The sequence below is a fragment of the Phoca vitulina genome, unplaced genomic scaffold (assembly GCF_004348235.1).
Source record: "Phoca vitulina isolate PV1807 unplaced genomic scaffold, GSC_HSeal_1.0 scaffold17, whole genome shotgun sequence".
NCBI lineage: Eukaryota > Metazoa > Chordata > Mammalia > Carnivora > Phocidae > Phoca > Phoca vitulina.
In genome coordinates this window covers 21,462,361-21,478,408 of record NW_022589720.1, presented here as the reverse complement: position 1 = coordinate 21,478,408, position 16,048 = coordinate 21,462,361, and positions in this window count along the sequence as shown.

Sequence of the window (16,048 nt, the reverse complement as noted above, 5' to 3'; positions counted from 1 at the left end):
CATCGGGCTCCCTGCTCAGCGGGAGGCCTGCTTCTCCCTCTCCCACTCCCCCTGCTTGTGTTCCCTCTCTAGCTGTCTCTCTCTCTGTCAAATAAATAAATAAAATCTTTAAATAAATAAATAAATAAATAAAATTTAAAAATGTGGGGGCACCTGGGCGGCTCAGTCGGTTAAGAGTCTGCCTTTGGCTCAGGTCATGATCTCAGGGTCCTGGGATCGAGCCCTGCGTCAGGCTCCCTGCTTAGCGGGGAATCTGCTTCTTCTTCTCCCTCTGCCCCTCTCTCCACTCATGCACACTCTCTCTCTCTCTCAAATAAATAAATAAAATTTTTTAAAAAATTAAAAATGCGGACATTAACCAATGGCTAATAAAATAAAAAGGAGCTTTTGTCTCAAAGGAAGTAGGAGAGGGATGTTACATGATCCCCACAGAAAGTGTGTCCTTTACTAGAGAAATGCAGCTAATCTCTGGAAACCTGGAAGGGTTTGAGCTGGGAAATAAACAAGTCATTCTTACCCATCTCCTATACTTGGATCTTCTCTTGCTGCCTGTTAATGGCCAAACCCAACCATGAGCCAGAGGCAAGGGACCTGCTGACCCAGTCAGTGTGAGTCAGCCTACAAGGACAAGAGAAGGGTAAAGCCACGTGGCAAGTGGCTCTGGAAGGCAAAAAGAAAATGTATAGAAAAAATCTGTGGTGTGTTTTTTCAGACAAAGAGTGAAAATAACTGGAGTAAATTATAGGAGACTGTATGTATCTTCTCCACCTATAACTTTATTCTAAGCAAATAATCAAAAACAGAAGATCACTCTGATTTGTTTCATGTTTGTCAAGTGAAAATGCTTTGGCCTAACTTAATTGGACCAGGTGAGTTATCTTTGAAATATATATGGGGCTGGGCGTGAGTGAAACTGACCATTTCTTAGGTGACTACCTGCTCAACATGCCCCAAACAGATCTTTAGTAAACACTATGTGTTTAAATAGAAAGTAGTTTCTTCAACCTCTGGATAAATCCTGTATAAAAGTGACTGGGTAATTTTCCTGACTCCAAGAGTCTTTTTTAATAGTATTGTACAAATTAGGATGCTGTTTCCCCTTCCCTTGTATATTTGCAGCATAGTCCAATTTCCAGAGATGATTGAGGCATGATTCATCCTTTTACCATTTATGAAGTTAATTAAAACATAGGACTTCAATAGAGTAGTTAAGTTCATCAAGTTATCCCTATAGCTATTTCACAAATAGTTTAAATTGAATATTCGAAATGTCAAGACCATGATAAGATTCTCCAGTGATTCTTACACAAGGTGGCAGACACTATTAGCACTCACTAAAGCACAGAGTTGGCCTCTCCTTTGGTACCGATCACACTGAATTTGGATCTACCATGTGACTGGCTTTGGCCATTTAATCATGAGGGTATTGATGTGTGTCACATCTGCCAGGCTCCATTTAAAAGCTGGTGAACGCTGATGTCCATCACCAAGAAGGCTATATAGTATGAGATGGTGGAGCCTACATCAGCTCTAGCACCTGTTTGATATTTGGGGGTGGGGCTTTTGGAAGACAATTAGGTCATAAGGTAGAGCCCTCATGAATGTAATTAGGGCTCCTTTAAATTAGACACGTAGAAAGAGTGAGAATTAAGACCCAGAGATTTGGAGGATCGTTTTGTACTTCAGTATGAATTAACCAGTTGTCTTAATTGGACTGCTATAACTAAATACCATAAACTAGGTAGATTACAAACAACAGAAAAGTACTTCTCATGGTTCTGAAGGATGGAAGTCTGAGATCAGAGTGCCAACATTGTTGAGTTCTGGTAAGTGTCCTTTTTGGTGCTGTGGACTATCCACTTTTCACTGTATCCTCATAATGGCAGGAAAAAGAGCTAGTTAGCTCTTTGACTTTTTCTTATAGAGGCCCTAATTGCATTCATGCGGACTCTACCTCATGACCTAATTGTCTTCCAAAAGCCCCACCCCCAAATATCATCACACTGAGATTTGGGTTTCAACATCTGAATTGGGGAAAGGGGGGAGGGGCACAAACTTTCAGTCTATAACCGCAATCTCGCATGATACATTCTCTATCAGGAGAAGATGGTAATTCTTAATATTGTATATGAATTTCTTAATAATCTACACATTTCCTACTTCTTGTAATCTGCCAGAAGAACATTACTCTTCATATATACAGAACGACTTTAAGTCCATCCATCATGCTATGTTTATGTCTCTTAACATGTTTACATTCATGCATGATCTTTCTACTGAAGTACATTTCTTACTATTCCTTGCCTCGCTTAGTGGTCCCACTAGATCACCTTATTCACACAAAAACAGTGCTGTCTTAAAGCCAGTCCATATCAGTCCATGAGAGCCAAGTGTGAAATTTTCAGCAACTTTGCAATCCAGTTTTTAAACAGTTTAAGAATTAATTATATAACTTATAATTAAATAAGTTGCATTAAAAATAAAATAAATACTCAAAACTCTCCTTTTTTCCCAATTTTACTATTTTCCATGTCTTCAGGTTGTGTCTATTTTATATGTATGTTGAAAATAATTATACGCTATATTACTATGTATCTCTTCCCAACTCCCCGTTCAATGACATCAGTTTGGCAGCTTGAAATTAGTCGTGGTGATAATATTCACACCACAGATATCAAACAAATACTACAGAACAGGGATGAATTATAATGTATTGTCTAGGCTTAGGGAAGTGTTGGAGAAAATGTTAATAGAGCACATTAAACTTGGGGCGCCTGGGTGGCTCAGCCGTTAAGCGTCTGCCTTCGGCTCAGGTCATGATCTCAGGGTCCTGGGATCGAGCCCCGCATCGGGCTCCCTGCTCGGTGGGAAGCCTGCTTCTCCCTCTCCCACTCCCCCTGCTTGTGTTCCCTCTCTCGCTGTGTCTCTCTCTGTCAAATAAATAAATAAAATCTTAAAAAAAAAAAAAAAATAGAGTACATTAAACTTAAAAGTCTTCAGTTACTACAATGAAAATACACACAAATAACACCAAAAATATTAGAGACATATTGTCCCAGTATTCAAAAAACCACTATCCAGCTTAGCAAAATAGTTATTCACATCCCTATGAACAAGCACAGTTCTGACATACATGTTCATTGTTTCACTTTTACCTTTCTTGTTAACATAAAGAAAAATATAAACCAATATTCATAGCAGAACTACACATTGACAGCCCATTGTTAAACATTAACCAGCCCACCACTGCACAAAAGTTGCCCCATTTAGGAAGTTTTTCTTTATAATCTTCTGAGAATTTCTTCATGATAACCTAATTGTTGTCGACTGAATGTTGTATTACCCAAAATTCATGTGTTGAAGTCCTAACCTCCAAAATGACTATTTGGAGATAGGGTCTGTGAGGAGGTGATTCAATTAAATGAGATCATAAGGGAGGGGTCCTAATCTAGTAGGGCTGGTGCCCTTATAAGAAAAGAGGGGCACCTGGGTGGCTCAGTCAGTTAAGTGTCAACTCTTGATTTTGGCTCAGGTCATGATCTCAGGGTTGTGGGATCGAGCTCCACGTTGGGCTCCACACTGGGCATAGAGCCTGCTTGGGATTCTTTTTCTCCATCTCCCACCGTCTTTCCTTTCCCTCTCTCGCACTTTTAAAAGAAAAAAAAAAAAAGAGGCACCAGAACCCTCTCTCTCTACCATGTGAGGGCATAGTGAAAAAGCAGCTGTCTATAAGCCAGAAGGGAGGTGTTGCTGGGAACCTAACTGGCCAGCACCTTGATTTTGGACTTCCCAGGTGGCAGAAATGTGACAAAAAATATCTGTCATTTAAGCCACCAAGTCAATGGTATTTTGTTATGGCAGTCTGGCCAGACTAAGATACTAACCCAATCTGAGCAAATGTGCTTCCTAACTGCTCTTATTGCTCCCTTGCATAATATTACCAGAGAACCTATTATACTCCAGTATAAATATTTCTATTAGTCACAGCCAGTTCAGTTATTGGTTATACACTGTGTAGGAAGTACTTTCTAGATGCTGGAGAAGCAGCTTTAAGCAAGTAAAAAAGTTCTTTGCTCTTATGGAGATTATACTCTAGTGTAGGGAGACAAAATAAATGAGTAAGATCAATAACAATAAGATCACTTATGGGAATGATAAGAAAATAAAGCAAAATTCGATAATGTTAAAGAAAGTGATTGTGAAGAGAGGGAAATTTATATATCAGGTGGTGATGATTTGTTCTTTGAAATGAACACCGTGGTTTGCTCTCTGGATTCCCAACTTTCTACTTTCAGCAATGAAACATTCCTTCTTTTGGCTTTTGAGAATGTTAGAAACTGCCTTTTCACAGTTGAATCTCCCTTGAAACATTGACCTTAGTTGAAGTGAATTGCCTCCATATAGGAAAACTCCCTTCCTTGTGGGCAGCACACATACAATGACCGGACAGAAAACAGTTGAAAGGGCCTGGCCTCCTTGTTTCAATTTAGGCAATTCTGCATGGTTATCCCAGCTTCAGATCTCCCTGTGAGATCGGCTGAGGCTTATGTATTACTGCATCGCAACCAAATTTTTCCTGTATGACCGCATCAGCAGCTGACTTCTTCCTCTGCCCAATCTTGCGTCCTTAATTCCCCACAGCTGTTAATCCTGAAAATATTTCTCACCAATATTCCTACATGCAAATATCTCTGTGTCAGAGTTTCATGGATAATTCAACTAGCAGTAGTTAAAAACAGAAGTGATCCAAATAAACAGGTGTTAAAATGGAATATTTGACCTTGATTAATCACTGACCAGCTGGCAAAGAGGTTCCCTTCACTGGGACAGCTCTTGGCATGGGGTGGTGTTGATAGGTACAATTATTGAAACTTCCATTGTGGTGAACTAAGATCATACACCAGTAGAAGAAAACTCACTAGCTTGTGTGAAGTAGGAGGTATCTTGAAATATAGGGAAAATGTCATCATGAGGACTATAGAATTGGATGGCTGTTATTGAGGACAATTCACATAGTAAAGAAGGATAACAAAAGACTGAGGGTGACTGATCGGCACTTAAATAGTAAGTGTGGATATCATGAGCCGTCCTGGCAGTATGAGTAGACTCTCAGGAAGTCAGAGCGCAGAAAAAGCTGAGCATCAGGCTTATAACTTTAGAAAACACCTGAGTTATCACATCAGAAAACTCCTGAGAAGGTTGAATTTTCAATCTAGGTTTATCTGTTATAAAAAGTCAAGGCACTGGGGCGCCTGGGTGGCTCAGCAGGTTTAGCGTCTGCCTTCAGCTCAGGTCATGATCCCAGTGCCGCATCGGGCTCCCTGCTCAGTGGGGAGTCTGCTTGTCCCTCTCCCACTGTCCCTCCCCCTGTTCATGTGAGCGCGCGCTTTCTCTCTCAAATAAATAAAAATCTTAAAAAAAAAAGAAGTCAAGGCACTAACTGGAAAGGAATAGGGAACTAAGAGATTGAATGAACACTTATGTTTGAAGCGATTCAAAATAAAAAATCTCAAAGATTTATCTGACACCCTCTGTCTGCAGAAGTGTTAAAATCCTATGGGTTAACTGCTAAAAGAGTTTAACTTATATGAAGAGATTGCCTTCTATGACAACACACTCCTCGCTTAGAGTCTGCCCCTACTTCCCGTCCTGACCACCAGAATAAAACTCAGAGGAAGATATAGCATAAGCCAGAGTATGCTGAGAGAAAAGGAATTACTTCACAAAATGGGAGCAGTAACAAGTCACCATTCGTCAGAAGAAAGTGAGAGAATACGGTTGCAATTAGATTCTGAGAATTCCGCATCAAGGGAAACAAAACATAAAGATAGGGAAACAGTTATCACATTAGGAGTACTCTTCCAGGACACAGTACTTAATACTTTGGCTAGTACTCTCCAGACATGGTGTAAACTCATTACTAGGATTGTTCTTAGAAATTTGGAGAAAGCAAGTGAAATAGGAATTCCAGAACTGCTATGGCAGATATGAGAAGTATGATTAAAAATACTTGGAGATATTGTTAAAGGGTACGAGCTTGCAACTGGGAGATGAATAAGTTCTGGAAATCAAATGAACAGTGATTACAGTCAACAATGTTATATGTAAATAATAAAAATAAAATAAAATAATAAAATAAAATGAAATAATAAAATAAAATAGGGATGCCTAGGTGGCTCAGTTGGTTGAGCGTCTGCCTTTGTCTTGGGTCATTATCCCAGGGTCCTGGGATCAAATCCTGCATCAGGCTCCTCGCTCAGCAGGGAGTCTGCTTCTCCCTCTGCCTGCTGTTCCCCCTGCTCATGCTCTCTGTTTCTCTCTCTCTCTCTCTGACAAATAAATAAAATATTTTTTAAAAAATAAATAAAAATAAAATATAAAATAAAATACTTGGAGAATTGAGATGCAGAAGTGAAATACAAATTGTTTCATGGAAAAGCGCCAAAGGATATTCCATTTACCAAAGTAATAAAAAATGCAATAGTGAGTGAGGCAAGAGTATCACTGAGAAGCTCAGAGGTTTCTGTCTTCTATAGATTAGGACTGAGAATGGAAATTATGATACACAATTCTGTTCTATGGTAGCAATAAGAATAATAGTGTCCTGGTATCTCAGAGGCTAGATGGCAGCACTTAACCATCAGAGAAAGGTAAGCACAATTATCAAGATGAGAAATGGACGATGGAAGGGAAAGAGGTGAATAAATAACTATGGAGATAGTTAACAGAATACAATTGTCTGCTGGGGCAAAAATGATGGCCCCAGTCAAAAAAAACAGGATTGCTCAGGGAGCCTGGGTGGTGCAGTCAGTTAAGCAACTGACTCTTGGTTTTGGCTCAGGTAGTGATTTCAGGGTTGTCAGATAGAGCCCTGCATCTGGCTCCATCTTCAGAGTGGAATCTGCTGGAGATTCTCTCTCTCCCTCTCTCTGCCCCTCCTGCTCATTCTCTCTCTCTCTCTCTCTAAAATAAATAAATCTTTTTTTTTTTAAAGGGATTGCTCAATCTACCAAATTTTTTAAAAAATAAAGTATAAAAAAATGAGACGATCAGGAGGCTAAAAATAACCACTCCAATTAAAAGCTGTATTCTTCACCCAGTATTCTAAATATTGTAGACTTGGAATCTGCTGGCTAAAAGAGAAGCCAGTCCCCTAGGTGAAAGAAAAATCCTGCAACACTATGTGAAAGTGTATATGGTCATACTCCTTCCTGATAGGATCCTATAGTTAATTGTTTATATAACCAGCACTAATAAAAGAGTAATGTCCAAAACTTTTGAAAATTGTTCAATTTTCAAAGGGTCCAGTTTACATTGATAACCAGAGATCCTACTATTAGAATATAGCTAATGGGAGTTCAAGTAATAGTGACTTGGAACAGGTTGGGCTCACACTGAGTCCATTGGGTGCAAGGACTTACAGCTACTTCCACTTTCCACACATACACACACACAAAATGTATAATTTGCGTGGACATTGGTAATAGTTGGAAGAAAGCCCCTATTGGTTCCTTGGCTAGTAGGGTGAAATTTCTAGTAGTGAAGAAGGGCAAGTAGAAACATCAGTAATTGCTGCTCCCTACCCACGATATTATATCAAAAGCAATATACTATTGTAGAACAGGAATAAATATCAGAGATTAAAGATAGTCTTAAAGACATAAGTGATACTGGTTATATTTCCCATTAAATCTTACTTTTGCCAGTCTGGCCCTTACAAAAAACATTCTGGAGAATAAAAGTAGATGAATGTCAACTCAAGGAAATCATAGATCCAATTACAGCCTCTATTCCAATATAGTATATTTGCTAACGTAGGTTGGCAACGCCTCAGCTATATGTTAGGTGGAGGGACACTGGTCTGGCAGCAGCAGATTTTTTTCCCCATACCTATGATAAAACCAGGGCTTCAAAGATTACATTCTTGTGAAATATAAAACACTGTAAATTTATGTTAAGTCTCATGCCCACTGTCATAAAAAAGTCAAGAGATTTGGATCAACTGTATGTGACAGAATATCACATTGTTTCACTGCACTGTAGTGATCAGGTTAATTGATCAAACTAGAAAGTAGCAAGAGTGTTGGGGCAGAGGTCATGAGATAAAACTTTCTGTTTTAGGTGCCATGGAGCATGCCTGCACTTACCTCCAAAATAAAGGACCGATTATTGCACTTAGCTCCATCTACCACAGAGAAGGAAACAGGCTTAAGTGGAGAAATCAATTATTTTCTTACTAATATTTCAGGGTGCATCTCTTTATATTTTGAAGAGAATGGATTGTAACGTACAATAATGGAAACCTAGAAATCAATTATTACATAATTCTATTTTAGAAATATTGGGAAGATGTCTTGGATGGCAACAATGGAAATGTAGAGAAGTGGAAAATGTATGATACATTTTAGGGGCTTAACTGAAAGGATTTCTATTATATTTAATATAGTACATCAGATAAATAAGAGATGAAGGATGCTATACAAATTCTTAAATTCGTGTTTTCTGTTGATACAAGTGATGCCTACTAAAACACAGAAAACTTTTGAAGAAATATTTAGAGCATGTTAAATTTAATTTACTTAAGGAACATCCAAGTGGAAATAATATTGAAGAATTAAATAGCTAAATATGACTTGGGATATACATATATATGATGTGGAATCCACGTGGAATCCTAAGCACATATTTACTACTGAAATTCAGAAGCCTGAAAGAGCTCACTTTACTTAGCGAAAGGAGAGAGTTCAAGAATGACTTTTTCGTTATTGCAACAAAGTTTGGTAAAATGAATAGAATGAGCAACGGATTCTAAGAAAGGACAGCCAGTAAGAAAACAATGCAGGGTTATAGAATTCAAGACAGATAATATGTTTAAAGATAAATGGAGAAATAAACTATGTTCAGTTTAGTTAACAGGTGGAGTAAAATATGAAGAAAAACCTGATCATGGGATTTGATATTGAGAATTTCACTTTTAAGTTCAGTTCAATGGTGGGGAGAAAAAGCCAGATTATAAACATTTAGAGAATTGTCATTGACTGAAGTCAAGTTAAAGACAGCAATGACCATTCTTTGGAAGCATTTCTATATAAAACGGGTGGAATGATGAAATTGGAGTTATTGATATGGGAGATTGTATAAATGTCAGGATAAGAAAAGCTTTCTAATTCTGCTTCTTTTCAAATGTGGAGAACTAGCACCTGTTTATATGCTGTTTGAAATAATTCAGTAAATAAAGGCAAAGAAAGAAAGAGAAAGAGAATAATTATAGAACCATGTCCTTTCAACAGCTAAATGGGATGGGATCCAGAGAAAAAGAGTGGAAGTATCACAACTCCTATTATAATATTAACAGGCAACAAATCAACTGCAAGTTAATGTCCCTCCTCCTGGTCATACTTTCTATAATGAATCATTTTCCTATGGTATTATGTATATATAGTTCAGTTTTATATTCTCTGTCTTAAAACCCACACTGAAGGAATTTAAACATTTTGTCTTTATTCTACTTTCATGGATTCTATTTGTTTATAGTTCCTCTGAACAAACAATAGTATCCACCTACACACTACATCAAGATACTTCATGTCGCCAATAAAACTATTTTTTATTCTCAAAAATGTGTAAGTTCTTTTTTCTACTTTCATTTTTCTTTCCATTTATTGCAGTGTTTTATTTCTTCCAATTGTTCCTCCAGATATTTGAATATTTATTCTGCTTGCTTGCACCATATTCCATTTCCCAGTATCCCTCTGTCCCCATATAATAGAGTCACTACAGAAGACTGTCCCATACAAGTGATTTGTAATGAGCGTGGCCTTCACATTCATACACTACTTTCTAGAATCTCACTGTAGGAAGGCTTTCACTTGCCATTCAATTTTGTGCAAGACATATTGATGTCAAAGAATAATGTTTTCTAAAAAGTTAGACTGTCAATGTTGAGGAACTTTCAGTCTTAGAAAAGAATGGATAGACAACCATTTGACTAGGTGGCTTAGTCTAAAATGTAATCTTGGAGATTTATACTGCAAGGATAATACAATATATGAAGACTCTGGATTTCTTTATATGCTCTTCTGATAATATAACTGTTCAGGCTTTCAAACATGGTAAACTCTCCAAAAGACAATTGACTTTATATTGTTCACAGTAAAAACTGCTTCTTCCTCTCAGCATATTGCTAGTCATTTCTTAAATAAATTAGTAAGAAGCTAACTTTGCAAGCAAATAAAAAACACAGGGCTTCTTCCCTAATAAATGATTTCTAGAAAGAAAGGATTTTAAACAGTATATGATACATTTTTTATGAAATTTACTGCATTTCATGACTATTCAAAAACCTTTACTAAAATACAGTTTATTGTTACTTAAATGATTTGATAATGTTGTTTAAATAAAGCATTGTCTGTAGCCTTTATAATTTTATTTGTACATTTATAGTCATCCAAGAAAAATATAATTTCACAATGAAATTTTGAAATTTCAAAAAAGATCTATAATTCTAAATATATTTGAGGTAGTGAGAATGCTACATTTTCTGACAAAATCATTCCAACTATACCAAATATCATGTAAAATCAAAGTAAGATAGATTAATTTTATTCAAAAAGATGTGCAGCACTCTGTGTAAGTAGAGATATTTAAATGGACCAACATAAAAAGTTGGCCATCAAAGATCTTTACTTACAAGAAATGTCTTGGATCACTGAATTGCCCTTAGTTTTACAACACATAAAAAGGCTGATTATGGCATAATACATTGTTATTATGTGAATTCAGATCACATTTTGGATGTTCATTCACTTTTTATTTCCCTGGTTTTTATTCTTTCCCTCCTCTTTGTGGCATATCTTATTTATCTTTACAAAATCCCAGTGAAGGTGGTATTCCTCAAGGCAGTTATGTTCTCTTCACTACTCTGAACCAAGAAAATCTGTTTTCTGACAAACACTGCATTCAACTTCAATTCCAGACAATCGAAATGATCCTGGTTACAATGATTACATTATGACTAAGTCTAGGAGCAAATATCAATATAAATATTGGACCGTGAATGATTATGTAATTCTAAATTTAATTGGTATTGCTGGGAGTGTGTGTGTGCATGCATCTTCATCTGCATCTCAGGCTCTAGGAATACCACGTTGCCTCCCGTCCATGTATGATAAATAAACTCTGTTCAGAGATCCCTTTGAGAACAGTTCTCTCACAATTCTTTTAGGAGCTTTTCTTTTTTTTTTTTAAAGATTTTATTTATTTATTTGACAGAGAGAGAGGGAACGCAAGCAAGGGGAGCAGCAGAGGGAGAAGCAGGCCTCCCGCAGAGCAGGGAGCCCGATGCGGGGCTCGATCCCAGGACCCTGGGATCATGACTTGAGCTGAAGGCAGACGCTTAACCCAGGCGCCACCTCTTTTAGGAGCTTTTCTATGATACTAGGGAAAAAAAATGGTTTGCTGGCATAATACAAATCACGGAAATTTTTAAAGGTGATGTTTTGTAGAATTAAATCATAGCTAAATGCATCAGACAGTATAACATATGAGAAAAACAGCAATATTTAATATCTAATATTCTTGGTATGGTAAAAATGATAGGTTTATATCTTCTTTCCTCACCATAATATTAAACGTGTATTACTCCTTAAAATGATATATGTTTTTAAAAAACTTTTTCTTAAATTTTTATCTTTGGTGGATTTGATTTCAATTTAATAACTCACTGACCATTTTGTCTGAAGCTACATAACTGTGAAAATAAAGATGTTTCTAATATTTTCTTCTACATATTTTAATAAAGTAGAATTCCAATTGATGTGAGAGATAATTAAAACAAACACTATAATACTAAATCATGTGGACAAAGTCTTTGCTAGGTTAAAATAAGGAATTAGGTATTTTTAATGCTTCAAACTTTAGCAAAATAATAATCTGTCCCATATATATATGCAAGGGCTATTTTTGCAATCCAGTTTTCTTTTGAAATTGATACATACTTCAATTTAATATTGCTGAAATGGTCAAGGGTAATTTCTACAAATCAAATCATTTTAAAAAATAATTCATCAATATAACAAATATTTATTACTATATCCCAGTATGAAATCATCTCCAAATAGGAACAATTTTAATTCAGTGTAAAATCTTTTCTCCTTTACTTTCATCTTTTTTCTTTTTTTTTTTTTTAAAGATTTTATTTATTTATTCATGAGAGACAGAGAGAGAGAGAGAGAGAGAGAGAGGCAGAGGCAGAGGGAGAAGCAGGCTCCCCTCAGAGCAGGGAGCCCGATGCGGGACTCGATCCCAGGACCCTGGGATCATGACCTGAGCCAAAGGCAGACGCTTAACCGACTGAGCCACCCAGGCATCCCACTTTCATCTTTTTTCTTTTTCTCTCTTCCTTTCTCCCTCTTTTCCTACTTCACTCTCTTTCATTCTTTCTTTTCTTTTCTGTTCCTTTTTTTTTTTTTTTGAAAGAGGTTAGAATTCTTGACGGCAAAGAGGATAGGAAGCCAAGTCAAAAATGCATGGACTATGAAGAGAAAATATTGATATTCGGATAAATCCTAAACAGTATTGCAAGCTAAGTCAACATTAAGTAGACGGAAGGTGACTAGGACATAGAAGTGAAGAAACAGGGCAAAATCAAATAATTTCATGAGCTAGCATTGATGGAATATAGTTTTCATTGGCAGAAGGGTCATGTTGAAATGAGGGTACAGATTATAACAAATCCTGGTGTCATTATAAGGAATTTTGCTTTTAATACGAAAAGAATATGGGAGGGGCACCGGGGTGGCTCAGTCGGTTAAGTGTCTGACTTTGGTTCAGGTCATGATCTCATGGGTTGTGGGATAGAGACCCGTGTCAGGCTCCCTGCTCCATGGGGGGTCTGTTTGTCTCTCACCTTCCCCCTCCGTCCCTCACCTCGTTTGTGCTCAATCTCTCTCTCTCGCTCAAATAAATAAATAAATAAATAATATCTTTTTAAAAAAGAAAGGAACATGGGAAAAGCATAGGATTGTAAGAAGGAAAATTGCAGGATTATAATTGTTTTTAAAGAAAATCTCTGGCTCTATTATTTAGTAAATTGTAAAATGCCTGTGAAAAGTTCTCTATAAAAATAGAAACAAATTTCAGAGACTAAAATATTACAAAGTAACAGAAAAAACAAATAAAGATTAAAAAATAATTTTAAAATAGGCACAAATATCCACAGGCATAGGTGTATACACATACACAAATTGTATTTCCTTTATAGGGAAATAAAATTATTTTCCCTCTACTAAGTAAATTCGTTCAATTTTTAATTTTTAAAAATAACAAGAGTATTTATCTTTATTACCTTCATTTAAGATAACATGTATACAGTTCCAAAATCTATTTGCCCAATACAGACTTTTCTACCAAGACACGATTTTCCAGCCTCATAAAGGCATATTACCCTGCTTTTCTCATATTTCAAATACAATTTGTTCCAAACAGGATTCTCATTCATGACATCCACAAAAGCTGTCTATTTCCAACAATTTCTTATATCCTCCACTACTATCCTCCCAGTCTACAAACAATAAATCTTACAATCTTCAGATTTTCTTTTTCTCAGTTTGCTATAAGTTCAGTCAAGAAATCCTTTTGAATCTATCCTTAATGGATTTTAATTGTTTCTTTTGTTCATTCACCTTGATGAATTAGAACAAATTTATGTTGTCAATATACTATTTTCCATAGCTTCTATAATTACTGATGGAACTGGGTTAGACTCAGTATTCTAAATTCTACCACTTCTTCACTCTATCTTCCATGTTACTGTCAGTCCAGTATCCAAAACACAGACCACCATATCTACTTCCTATTTACATCCTCTCAGTTCTCTATTGTTCTCAGAAATAAGATTTCTCAGAGTATCCTCTGAAGTTTATTATCATCTGGAGCTTTCTTAACTCTTTAGCTTTATATTGTCACTGTTCTTCCCATACCTGTGTTTTGGTAATAGTAAGCTAACTGCACTTTATCTAATTTGGTAATTGTTTTGGCTTCATTTCTTAGCTTATGTTCTTCCTTTGTCCAAAATCTCCCTTTACTTCCTTCTTATTCATTTAGCTAAAAAGGTACTTATCCTCTAAGGTTCGATTATAAATATATTCCCCTCCGACAATACTTTCAGAACCACTTCAAGTTAAGTATATTTTCTATGTGCTCCAATAGAACTTTAAAGCTACAAGTGGAGCTGTTCAATATCTTATTAAATAAATCACAATGCAATTTTAAGCACCCTCAGGCCATTTTTTCTTATCATTTATTAATATTTTGTAGATTTCTATCACTTCTATCCTTTGAAGTCTATTCTGAATCAATTATAAGGACACAAATATCACCCTTTAAAGTACTTTCTAAAGTATTTCTTTTAAAATTCGTAAGACAAACACAAGTCAGTCTTTATGCCTGCCCACAACCCTGTTTTCAAGTGTTCTGACATCTTCAGAAAGCGTTTCCTGAAAAAGAAACCTGAGACAGTGTTTAATAAGAAAAGAAGGGTAATGCAAGTTTATAAAAGATGAAAACTGCCTGCAGTTAGAAATAACCTCTCTATTCTTTGCAGTCTGTTGCACACATAGACAATCTCTAATTTATATTGTTGTATTTTTGCAAGTGTATCCTTTTTCCTAGAAGACATGCATTCCTTGATAGACTTCATACTACTAATCACAGATTAATTTTGGGAAACAGAACGCCACAACGACCACTGGGGGGTGCATGTTCGCTCAGACTCCGAGATCTCTGAGAAAACTCGAGATTGCTGGGTTAAAAATAACCCGAAAGGATCAGAGTGAAATGCCCTCGAACGTGTGTGGTCAGTGCTAAAGTACGCAGCAGCAGATGTTCTGTAGATAGGAAGCCAGCTGCAAACAGCACACTGGGCACTCCCCTCTGTTCCTTTATTCTGTTTTAAAGATTCTTACGTGCTTGACTAATCCTGTATACATGGAAGAACGTGCGTTACTACGTCCCAGCTGTAAACCATTATAGATCTATGTCGCTGTAGAAGGTATGTAAGAGGATGGAAAATAAACCTCGGCACCTAGGGCCGCTCGCTCGGGGTCCCCTGTGCCTCGCTATACTGTCGTCTCTTTTTCTCAGTTCCTTTGCCTCCCCAGGTCCCCGACTTACTGACGTCGACAATTAATCTATATAAAATATCCTTATGTCTACCCCTGAAGTTCCCTGAAAAACCCTAGAGTGTATATAAAGTTTTATATCTGCATGATCTTAGTAAACTTAGGCCATTCAAATTTAAGCATTAAATGATGAAGCACATCATAAAATGAGATATAAGAAGTGAAACTCATTATTTTGGATATCATGCCCTGTTTAAAATAATTTTGTTAAAAATTCTACTAAACTAGAATAAAGGCTCATTGAATTTTAGCCAATAACCAAATAATAACTAAATAATTTTTTAATTGAGATATAATTGAAATGTAACATGTATAAGTTTAAGGCATACAGCATGATTTGATACATTTATATATTACAATGTGATTACCACCATAGCATTAGCTAACACCTCTATCACATTACATAATCATTTCTTTGTTGTGGGAAGAACAATGAAGATCTAGTCTCTCAGCAACTTTGAAGTTTATAGTACAGTATTGTTGACTATAATCACTATGCTGTGCATTAGATCTCATAACTTATTTATCTAGTAGTTGCTGGTCTATAACATTAAACAACATCTCCCCTATCCCCTACCACTCAATCCCTGGTAACCATGTTTTCTACTCTCTGTTTCCACGAGTGTGGCTTTTTTAGATTCCACATACATGTGATATGAGAATTTTTGAAGTGAAAAGTTAATATGCATTTTTTTCTCCCCAGAGATAATGACTTTATAAGAGATATACCATATCATTTCAGTTATAAGATTAATTTAATTTCAGCTATATGTTATATTAGCAGACTGGACATTTAGTAGCCTAAGATCCCTTCAACAACCTGTTACTTACGGAGACTTGCATTTCAATCTTAAGACCATAGCAGTGTT